Source organism: Gracilinanus agilis, chromosome 3 (genome assembly GCF_016433145.1).
Source record: "Gracilinanus agilis isolate LMUSP501 chromosome 3, AgileGrace, whole genome shotgun sequence".
NCBI lineage: Eukaryota > Metazoa > Chordata > Mammalia > Didelphimorphia > Didelphidae > Gracilinanus > Gracilinanus agilis.
The window spans coordinates 302,488,132-302,499,581 of record NC_058132.1 but is presented as its reverse complement, the minus strand read 5'-3'; the positions used below and the strand labels follow the sequence as shown (position 1 = coordinate 302,499,581).

Genomic DNA, 11,450 nt, shown 5'->3' with positions numbered 1-11,450 from the left:
ATGGAAGGATACTTTAGGGGAAGTAATGCAGAAACATGAGAAAGACAGATCAAAATGCAGTTGTGGCAATTTAAAAATTCAAACATAAATATAACAGATAAATCAGCATACTATTAAATGAGTTAGAAAGTGGGACACCAGCAAAAATGCTATATTTGGAGTTAGGGGCTTTGGCTCCAATCCCAGCTCTGCCATTTATTCCTCAGTGTGACTTTGGTCAAGTTAATTAACATGCTTGGCTCACAATTTCTCCATTTGTAATATGAATGGATTAGATTACATGACCCATAATATCTCTTCTAGCTCTAAATTATGATGCTATGATTCTCCATAAAATGATTGAGCACAGGGTTCCCATGGAAAGAGATTTCCTATAATTTATTTAAAATGGGATTTAATTTACAAATGATGGCACATCCTTTAAAGAAAATATGTAGGGAATAAAATGAGGCCCACCTACAAAGTAAAACCATCTGGTTCTTCACAAGCACTGAAATAGGAAGGACTTCTATTGAATGGCCACAGGTTATTATGTAGTTTTTTTGATCCATAGTAGTTAGTGGTCAATCAATACCTGTTTGTTGCAAAAAAATCAATTATAGGATGATTCTGTGTAAGAAGTAAGTCTTAGAGGAGCCATCATTGGTTATGTAGGACTTGTGACAAATCAATAGAAAGAGTATGTTCACATGAAAGATGGAATAGTTTGAAGAATGATCCAACCAAAGAAGAAATACAGTATTATAAGATGTAAAATGAATAATGTTGATTCTATTAAATTAAAATGATTTTATATAAGCAAGACTAATCTAACCCTGATTAGAAGAGAAACAACAAACTCGAGGGAAAAATATAACAAATGTCTGATAAAGGTCTAATTTCTCAGATTTGTAAGGAACTAAGTCAAATTTATAAGAATACAAGTGAGTCCCCAATTGACAAATGGTCAAAAGGATATGAATAAGCAATTTTCAGATGAAGAAATCAAAGCCATTAATAAGCATATGAAAATGTTCTAAACTTCTCTTGATTAGTGAAATAAAAATTAAAACAACTCTGAGGTAGCACCTCACAACTATCAGATTGGCTAACTAATTCTATAACATTAAGAATTCCACTTCATTTCTCTGCATGTTATATATCCAATTTCATCTTTGTTGTTTCTATTGAAATTACAACAATGTTTTGGTTTCTAAAATGAATATTATTTTATGTCACTTTGCTGTTACATAGGGCATACCATTTTCACAAAGCTTTTTTGAGACTACAATCAATGATTAGCAGCACACAATAGTAGTCCAAAGTTTCTAAATAATGATCACTGGACAAATGTGACACCTTCTCACGTGTGCACAAATATGCATGGAAAAGTACAAAAAATGTTAGGCCTGGACTCATGAATTCCAAATGGTTTCCCCCATTCTAGTGTATTAAGAAATGGCATGCACTTTAATTTGCCAAAAAGCAACATTTGCATTCTGGTAGTTACATGCTACTTCTATTACAGAGAAAAGTGGACATCGTAACTACAAAGACAGGAGTGTGAGTGAACTTTTGTTGAGAGAAATTGTCAAATACAACAGCAGTAACTGAGAAGTAAGAAAACTTCCTGCTGTCACAGACATACTGTGGATTCCATAACTTATTTTACAGTAGGCATATTTCACCTCATGATCTCTAACCCTAAAATGCCAAACTTGTTTCCATTTGATTCAATATTTCGAGATTCCTCTTTAAAAAATATATATAAGAAAAGCATGTGAAAGTTTTTTGCTGAAAAGAAAACCCTGAAAAATAAGGTAGGAATATGAGGGAGAGAAGCTATGTAAAACACTTGAGTTGCATTCAACAACATTTTCATATCTTTACTGTAATACACAACACAGCCACTTACAGAATTGGTTCAGTTTTTTAAATATCAGATGCACTTTATTCCTCTACATAAGTGTTTGGAAGTTATTTATGTTTATATGAAATGAAGCTAGTAATACTTTTCTACAGCACTAACTTCATACCAGGAAGGCCAGGACAAACACAAATCAAAGAATGGAGTTTTCCCAAAGTTGTAGAATGAAAAGACTAGAAACAATTGATTTCCATACACATGAATGGGTTCTCTCTGCTTTGGGAAGTCCAAGTGGAGCTGTAAGGAATGGAGATGTGTAAAAAGGTTTCTTGAGAGAAAGGAAGATGACACCTTGTATGAATTTTAATTTTCGGAACCTTCAGCAGCATCACATTCTTATCCTGCACTGTCTGATGTCCATGATGTTAGTTTGTCTCTAAGCAACTGCATGATAAGGGTACTGTCTTTGCATGAGTCTTCATTCAGTGTATCAAGTTCTGCAATGGCCTCATCAAAAGCTATTTTAGCCAATGTGCAGCAGAGTTTGGGGTTATTAAGGATCTCATAGTAAAAGACAGAAAAGTTAAGAGCTAGAATTGGATAGGTAGGCTGCATCTCTTTCTTGCTGAAGTCAAATGCTTCTTGATAAGCTCCTTTGGAATTATCTATTTGTTTTTGGTCATCACCACCGATGAATTCAACAAGGTACCAGAGGGAGTCTCCCTTCATTCTCCAATAGAAGACTTTGCTCTCTGGATTGGTCACATTGACTGTTAAAAACTTGTCCAACAATTCCAGGACTGGTGCCAATGGATCTTACTTCACACTCCACTTTCTCCCAGTAATCCTTGACCAGCTGCATCTTCTTGTCACTGGTATCAGTGTTCTGCTTGATGCTGGAAATGACCCTCCAGGTTGATCTTCGTCCCCCAGCTACATTCTTGTAGGCCACCAAGAGCAGGTTGCACTCCTTATTGGAGATCTCCGTCCCCTGCTTGGTCACCACCTTCATATTGGTGGCCATGTCATCATAGTACTCAGCCCGCTTGGCCAGCTTGGCCTTCTAGATCATCTCGATCTTCTCCATAGTGGACAGATTGTGTGTGGGGGTGGGGGCAGTGGCAGGAGCAGCAAGGCTCCAGAGAGAGGGAGAAGCATCTCTGAAGGTGAGGGCAGGGGACAATAAACCCAAATCAGTTAAGAGCCCTCAAAAGTCTTCACCTTCACTGCCTCTGATCTCCCCTACTTTGATCCTCTTTAGGCTTAACAAAAATAATTTTAATAGCTGGCATTTAGGTAGTACATTAAGGATTACAAAGTTGACTGAGGGTGGGGACTATTTTCAGTTCTGTCTTTTTGTCCTGAGTGCTTAATATAGTACTTCACACATAGTAATCATTTAATAAATGTTTTCTGATTGGCCCATAGGCCTAGTACTGAATGAAATTTCAGTTTAGCCTAGGGGACCTAAACTCCAGATATCTACTGATCCAGATAATTGAACATCCCTACTGACATGACAAGTTATTAACAGCATACTGATAATGACCTTGATGTTTTTGATGTCTAACCAAGTTATAAGTACTTTACTGTACCTGCTTCCACTGCCTTCATGGCTATTGAAACAATGTTCTCATCTGTCCATTTGTCTGAGGGAACATTTCACATGTTTGAGGTAAGCACCCCCTAACTCATCAAGGTTTGTGTCCTTTCAGTTACCCTCAACCTGGTTGAACCAAATGTAGAGAAGCAGCCCTGAAAAGGGCTCAGTAAGTCCTTATGCCAGAGATGATAGGCTCCTTGAATACTCATACACTTTAATCAATGAAAGAGGAAGCTATACAATAGGGCAGTAGATATGTACATAGTATGTCAATATGGCTCACAGAGTCAACTTCAGCACTACCTTCTATGACATTGATCACATCCATTCCCATTTCCTCTGGGAGATTGTTCCTTTGATCATGTCCTCATTCATTCTCCTACACCTTTCATTTTGCCTTATTTGTGGTACACTGTCCTTCTACCCAAAAGCATGATCCAATCTCCTACATTCTTAAAACATAAAACTTTCTTGACCAAGTTATCCACAAACAAACATTCTTTAATATCTACTCCATAGTGTCAGTATAATAATTGCCAAGGATACAAAAAGAGTCTCACCCCTCAAAGAGATTACACTATAATGGGTATGATAATAAACAAATAAATATGTACAAATAAGCTATATTAAGAATAAATAGGAAAAATTTTAAAGGAAGGAACTAGAATTAAGAGATGTTGGGAAGGCTTCCTGTAGAAAATTGGATTTTTATTGGGACTTAAAGGAAGCAGAGGAAGTCAATAGGTAGATGAGAGGAAGAATATTCCATGCATGAGGGATAGCCAGCAAAAATGTCTGAAGTTGAGAGATAGAATGTCTTGTTTAGGGGTAAGCAAGGAGATTAGTGTCAGTGGATCAAAGATTATATGTCAGAAACTTTGGAAATATAGAAAGCCAACTGGTTCTGAAGGTCTTTTAATTTCAAACAGAGTTTTTATGTACATTTATTTGTTTGCTTATTCTGGTGGCACTGGGGCACTAGGGACCCCTGCTGGAATGGGCCATTAGGGTTAACATGACTGGATCTGTGATTTAGGAAAACCACCTTAGTGGTTGAATGATTAGAGGAGAGAATGGGAAGACATTTGAGGCAGGCAGAATTGTCAGCAGGTTATCTTTCTATATTTCTTCTCTCTTTCATAGCAAATATCTAGTTTGATTTCAGTTGTTTCTTTTCTTTGTTACTTTCTCACTTCTCAATATCTTGGTTTCTAGCTTCTGTCCTAGATTAATTAAAAATGCTTTATTTTGGGCTACTATGTGGCTCAGTGGATTGAAAGTCAGACCTAGGGATGGGTCTGAGCAAGACACTTAATCCACATTGCCTAGCCCTTATCATTCTTTTCCTTGGAATCTATATACAGTATTGATTCTAAAATAGAAAGTAAGGGTTTTAAAACAATTGATTTCTTAAAGGTTAGCCATGATATCTTAACTATTAAATCCAATGACCTTACTGGAATGTCATTCTACTCTCTATCTTTACAGCTTTAACTGATAATAACTGTCCTTTCCTGGATACTTTCTTCTCTTTTGATTTGTTTTGACAGTTTCTCATACCTATCTTACCTTTCTTCTCAAACTATTTTAAAGGATCTTTATCCATTTTCATTTTCTGAAGCAAGACTTCCTCTACTCTAACCTTCTGCCTTGACTGTTTTTTTTCCTCTTTATACTCATTTCTTCCTTGATTATTTCATTATTTCACATGAGTTTACCTCTATGTAGATGACTCCCAAATATCAACTTAATCCTCCTTTTTCCTGTATTGAAATCCTAGATCACACGGTCTGTTAAATATATGAATCTGAATATACCATTGACATCTCTGACTCATTTTATTTCTCTCTCTCTCTCTCTCTCTCTCTCTCTCTCTCTCTCTCTCTCTCTCCCCCTCTCTCTTCAAAATGGAACTCAATATTCTCGTTTCTAAGCTAAACTCCTTTACATATCACTATTTCTATAGAAGACAACTAACAATCTTCTATCCAACCATACTGACAATTTCATATTTATACTTATATCTTCTTTCTCTTTTTTTCCTATTCTTCATTTCCAAGGATCTGCCACATATTTTGCATGTGTTTCCATCCCTCTATTTACACAACCACTACCCAAAATTAAACTGATCATCACATCTCAAGTGGACAATTATGCAATTTTCTGCCTGGTCCCTCTATGTGCCACCTCTTCCCTGTCCAACTCAAATTCCACACAACTACAAATTGATAATACTAAAGAAAAAGTATATTTATGTTTTATCCTTGTTCAGAAAACATTCAGTGACTCCTTATTGCCTCTAAGATAAAGCGCAAATTTCTATACCTGGCATCATATGTCCTCTACAGTCTAGCTCACAATTATCTTTCCAGACTTAGTTCATATTATTTCCCTTCATAACTCTATGTTACATACATTACATCACACACAGCTTTTCTTCATATTCATTATGCCATCTCCTATCTCCATGCTTTTTCCATGGGTCTCATTACAGTTTCATAAAATGCTTAGATTCCTTCCTAAACAACTCTTTAAGTGCCACCTCTTATGTGTAACCTGTTTTGATCTTCACAGATTTTAGTGTTATTACCCTCTTATACTTAAGTATATGTGCACATGTATGCCTTCATTCAAAAAGAAATTGAAAAGATGAGGTTGATTTAGTTTTCATTCAAGTGCTTAGTTCAGTGACTTTAACATATCAAGAATTAATGTTTGTTGAATTGAATTAGATTCTTTTGACTTCAGATACTTTATTTGTAAATGGAGGGGAAAAGGTCAGCCTAGATCTTATTTAAGGTTCCTATGAGCTTTAATGATCTTTGATCTATGCCGCTATGTAGTAAATATGTAATTGGATTCTCTCAACATACCCAGAAAATGACCTAAGAATGACTTTCTTAGGTAAACTGAAAAGATACTTATGGGAAAGTAAAAAGTTATGGTTTCCTGTGAGACATTAGAGTAGAATAATACCATGTCTGTATATACTACAATAGAGGAAGCATATCTTGAATAAACAGCCAGAATTTGGAAGGGGAAGTTCCTAGGCTATTATGTCAATCAAATTTCAAAGATGAAGCATCCAGTCTATAGAGCAGATTGGAATATCTGGGAGCAGGGAGATTTTGATAGACAGTAGCCCTATCCCATTATAGGCAGTTTAAGAATGAAATCTGTTTCTACCTTACTCTTTTTATACTTATTTATATTTTAATATCTTAAAGTATTGCCTTAGTAACATAATTATCGGGTAGCCTCCCTGGCCATATAAACCTCCCACTACCAAGTTTCCCATACCTTCTCAGACCTGGTAGTTCCCTCAATACCATGTAGGCCAATTTCATTCATCAGTTATTATCATCACCATGGAGGCAAGGAAGAGAAGGAGATGTTTTAGCATTTCGCTGAACCAGAACCACACCTTTCTTCATGCATCCTTGTTCTGTATTATATATATGGATATATATATATAATTATAAACTAAATTAAACTATTTTAATGCTCTTCTTACTTAAGCTAGATTAATTATTTGCACTATGAGGTACTTGGCTTTAAACTGGCCTCCTGAGATGCCTAGCTTAGGATATAAATGAATTGTATTTTATTGCTTTTTTTAGATATGTCACAACTAATTAGTTGCTAAGTTTTCTCTATTTTACCTCAACAATTTCACATACCATCTCCTTTTTCCTCCAATGACTACCATCCTAGTTAAGGCCCTCATTACAATAGCCTTCCAGTTATTATCTTGCCTCCAAAGTCTCTCTTCAAATACATCCATATAACTGTCAAAATGACTTCCTAATGCATAGATCTGAGTATGTTTAATTATACTGTTCAAAAACTTCCGTTGTCTCCCGATCACCTCTATGATAAAATAGATAAACCAGGTTTTAGAATTTAGAACCCTTTTCAATTGGCCCTAGTCTAAATTTCTAAGCATTATATTACTAGTCTTCTCATATTTTGCATTATGAACAAACTGACCTCCTTGCTGCCCTCCACATATAAAATTCTTTTTCTCAACTCTTTTGCCTTTCTCAAAGCTGTCACTCATGTCTAAAAGGAACTGCCTCTTAACCTCCACCTCTTAGAATCCTTCACCTTCCTTCAGTGATTATTTCAAGGACTGAATAAAGCTCATTCACAAAATTACTTTGATTTTATTTTCTATATTATTTGTATTTATTTGTGTGTGTCATTTTCCCCCAAGGGAATATTATCTCATTGATGATATTAACTGTTTCTCATAGTGGTCTTTCTAACCCCAGCACCCAACACAATACCTGACTTAAAATAGGTGCTTAGGAAATGTTGATGACCAATTGAGTAACTGAAAATTAGAAGCCAACTGTTGCTTATTGCAGTGATTCAATTGACTTCTGAAGTCCCTAGTTATATTTTAGCCTTCAGTGCCCCTGGGTATGTGTCAGCTATACCTATGTAACCTGATTTTGGTCTCTGTCTTGTCCTATTGCCTCACAGTGTTTAGGAAAAGAAGATGGGTACGGAATCATGGAGTAGAGAAATATAGAACTTATTTATAGAAAGATTGAAAGGAGAAAGTAGAGTCAGGAAGCAACTTAAGTCAATACAAGAAATGTAGAAAATGGTATTCTCTAAAGATGAGCAAGAAGGAAAGGATATATTGTGAGAATGGCTAACAGAGATCAGACCTAGTTCCATTTACTTTCTAATGAAAATATGAAATAACTTTCTTATGAGACTTCTTTAGACTTTTTGTAACTCTGTAACTTTATCCATATTTTTATTTTTTACCCCCTGTAGTTTCTGCAAGACAAAAAATTGCTTAGAAAACTTTAAAAGGGCTGAATGCTTGATTTAGGAACAGGAGGATAGGAGAGAAGCTGTGAGACTTCATTCCTATTCCTCGGGGGGCCAGGGAGGAAAGAAACCCTGATCAGAAGTAATGGATTATAGGAGCTAAGAAAGGAACAGGTGGACACACTATCAGGGTCTATAGCAAGACAAAGAGGTAACCCGGGAGCAACTGATGACTCTCAAAAGTGTCCCCTGGAGAGTATATAAGCAGAAAGCTTTCAGGAGCCCTGAAAAGTCCCAGTTCTAAACACATACCCCACCCCCAACCCCACATGCACTTCGGCCCTGCATCCTAAGAGTAGAGATTATGGCAAAAATGTTTTACCATAGTGGGCAGCTGGGTAGCTCAGTGGATTGAGAGCCAGGTCTAGAGACAGGAGGTCCTAGGTTCAAGTCTGGCCTCAGACACTTCCCAGCTGTGTGACCCTGGGCAAGTCACTTAACGTCCATTACCTAGCCCTTACCATTCTTCTGCCTTGGAGCCAATATACAGTATTGACTCTAAGATGGAAGATAAGGGTTTAAAAAATGTTTTACCATTTTCCCACTAGTGAATCCACAAGAAAACATGCAATTTAAACTTTTCTTTTTTTCATGTTTTCTTCCTTACTTTCCCTTTTTCTCTTTGGATTTTGGAAAGGAAAGAGAAAAATAGTATTCTCCTCTTTCATAGTCTCACCTTCCTCCTACCCAGTATTACTTTCATACAGCCTGTGTCAAGAGATTCCTTGAAGAAGTCATGATTGTGGTAGAAAAGGCGAAAACAAAGCCATTTTGCCAAGAAGCTATGGAGCACACTTGTCTGCATCTCTCTACGTGTCTATGTGGCCTGGCTTTAAAAGCAAATCAGAAAAGCCCCATGATAACTAGACAAAAATTGGTAAGCAATGATTTAGACCCTAATTAGAGGTGAGAATTTTATAAAATGATAGAAAGAAGAAACCTCACCAATGTCAGTGGGACAACTTGGAAACTGCATTTATAATCATACATCAAGGGTAAAGACAAAATGTCTTTAAATTGTAATCAATCTTTTTTCCCCAGTATGAATATTATTACTAGTCATTGGGAAATGATTTATTGATACTTCACAAATTGAGCCCAACTCTTACATTTTGTTAGAAGAACTCAAACTCACTCAAAATATTTGCACTGAATACAATTTTCATGGTCTTAAAATATCTTCAGAGTTTAAGAAGTCACTTAAATCAATAAATGGCTTTCATTTAAAAATGATAAATAGTTTTTCCTAATTCGGCAAAAAAGTTTTTTGGTAGTTTGATAGGTATGGCACTAAATAGGTAAATTAATTTGGGTAGAATGGTCATTTTTATTATATTAGCTCATCCTACCCATGAGCAATAAATGTTTTTCCAATTGTTTAGATCTACTTTTTATTGTTTAGAAAGAATTTTGTAGTTGTTTTCGTATAATTACTGTTTTTGTTTTGGTAGATAGATTCCTAAGTATTTTATATTGTCTAGGGTGATTTTAAATTGTGTTTCTCTTTCCACCTCTTGCTGCTCTAATGTGTTGGAAATATATAGAAATGCTGATGATTTATGTGCATTTATTTTGTATCCTGCAACTTTGCTAAAGTTGTTGATTATTTCTACAAGCTTCTTAGTTGATTATCTAGGATTTTTTAAGTAGACCATCATATCATCTGCAAAGAGTGATAGCTTAGTCTCCTCATTGTCTATTTTGATGCCTTCAATTTCTTTTTCTTCTCTGATTGCTACTGCTAGTGTTTCTAGTACAATATTAAATAATAGAAGTGATAATGGGCATTCTTGTTTCACACCTGATCTTATTGGAAAGGCTTCTAATTTATCCCCATTACATATGATGCTTGTTGATGGTTTTAGGTATACACTATTTATCGTTTTTAGGAAAAGTCCTCCTATTCCTATACTTTCCAGGGTTTTCAATAGGAATAGGTGCTGCATTTTGTCAAAGTCTTTTTCAGCATCTATTGAGATGATCATGTGATTTTTGTTTGTTAGATTGTTGATATGGTCAATTATGTGGATGGTTTTCCTAATGTTGAACAATCTTTGCTTTCCTGGTATAAATCCCACCTGATCATGGTGGATGATCCTCTTGATCACTTGCTGGAGTCTCTTTGCTAGTGTTCTATTTAAGATATTTGCATCTATGTTCATTAGGGAGATTGGTCTGTAGTTTTCTTTATGTTTTTGATCTATCTGGCTTTGGAATCAGTACCATAATTGTGTCATAAAAGGAATTTGGTAGGACTCCCTTTTTGATTATTATATCAAATAATTTGTATAGTATTGGGATTAGTTGTTCTTTGAATGTCAGATAGAATTCACTTGTGAATCCATCTGGCCCTGGCGATTTTTTCTTAGGGAGTTCTTTGATGGTTTGTTCAATTTCTTTTTCTGATATGGGATTTCCATTTCTTCTGCTGTTAATCTAGGCAATTTGTATTTTTGTAAATTCATCCATATCTCCTAGATTAAAACTATAACAAAGTTCATCTGAAATAACAAAAGATCAAGAATATCAAGGGAAATAATGAAAAAACAAATGTGAAGGAAGGGGGCCTAGCAGTACCAGATATTAAACTATATTATAAAGCAGAGGTCATCAAAACAGTATGGTACTGGCTAAGAAACAGAAGGGAGGATCAGTGGAATAAACTTGGGGTAAGTGACATCAGCAAGACAGTGTATGATAAACCCAAAGAGCCCAACTTTTGGGACAAAAATCCACTATTTGACAAAAACTGTAGGGAAATTTGGAAAACAATATGGGAGGGATTAGGTCTAGATCAGGGGTCAGCAACCTTTTTGGCCATGAGAGCTATAAATGCTACATTTTTTAAAATGTAATTTCGTGAGAGCCATATAGTGCTCACAGTGCGTGCTCCTGTAACAGTGCGAGCTCCTGTAACAGGGCCTGAAAAAAAATTGACTTTATGGCTCCTGCAGAAAGAGCCATGGATCTGGCCTTCAAAAGAGCCAGATATGGCTAGAGAGCCATATGTTGCTGACCCCTGGTCTAGATCAACATCTCATACCCTACACCAAGTTACATTCAGAATGGGTGAATGACTTGAATATAAAGAGGGAAACTATAAATAAGTTAAGTGAACATAGAATAGTTTATTTTTCAGATCCCTGGGAAAGG

General features: G+C 35.8%; 1 pseudogene; it reads right to left on the bottom strand.

Annotated features, from left to right (window-relative positions):
- Positions 1 to 2,242: 2,242 nt before the first annotated feature.
- Positions 2,243 to 2,933, bottom strand: LOC123239341 (annotated as a pseudogene).
- Positions 2,934 to 11,450: the final 8,517 nt, after the last annotated feature.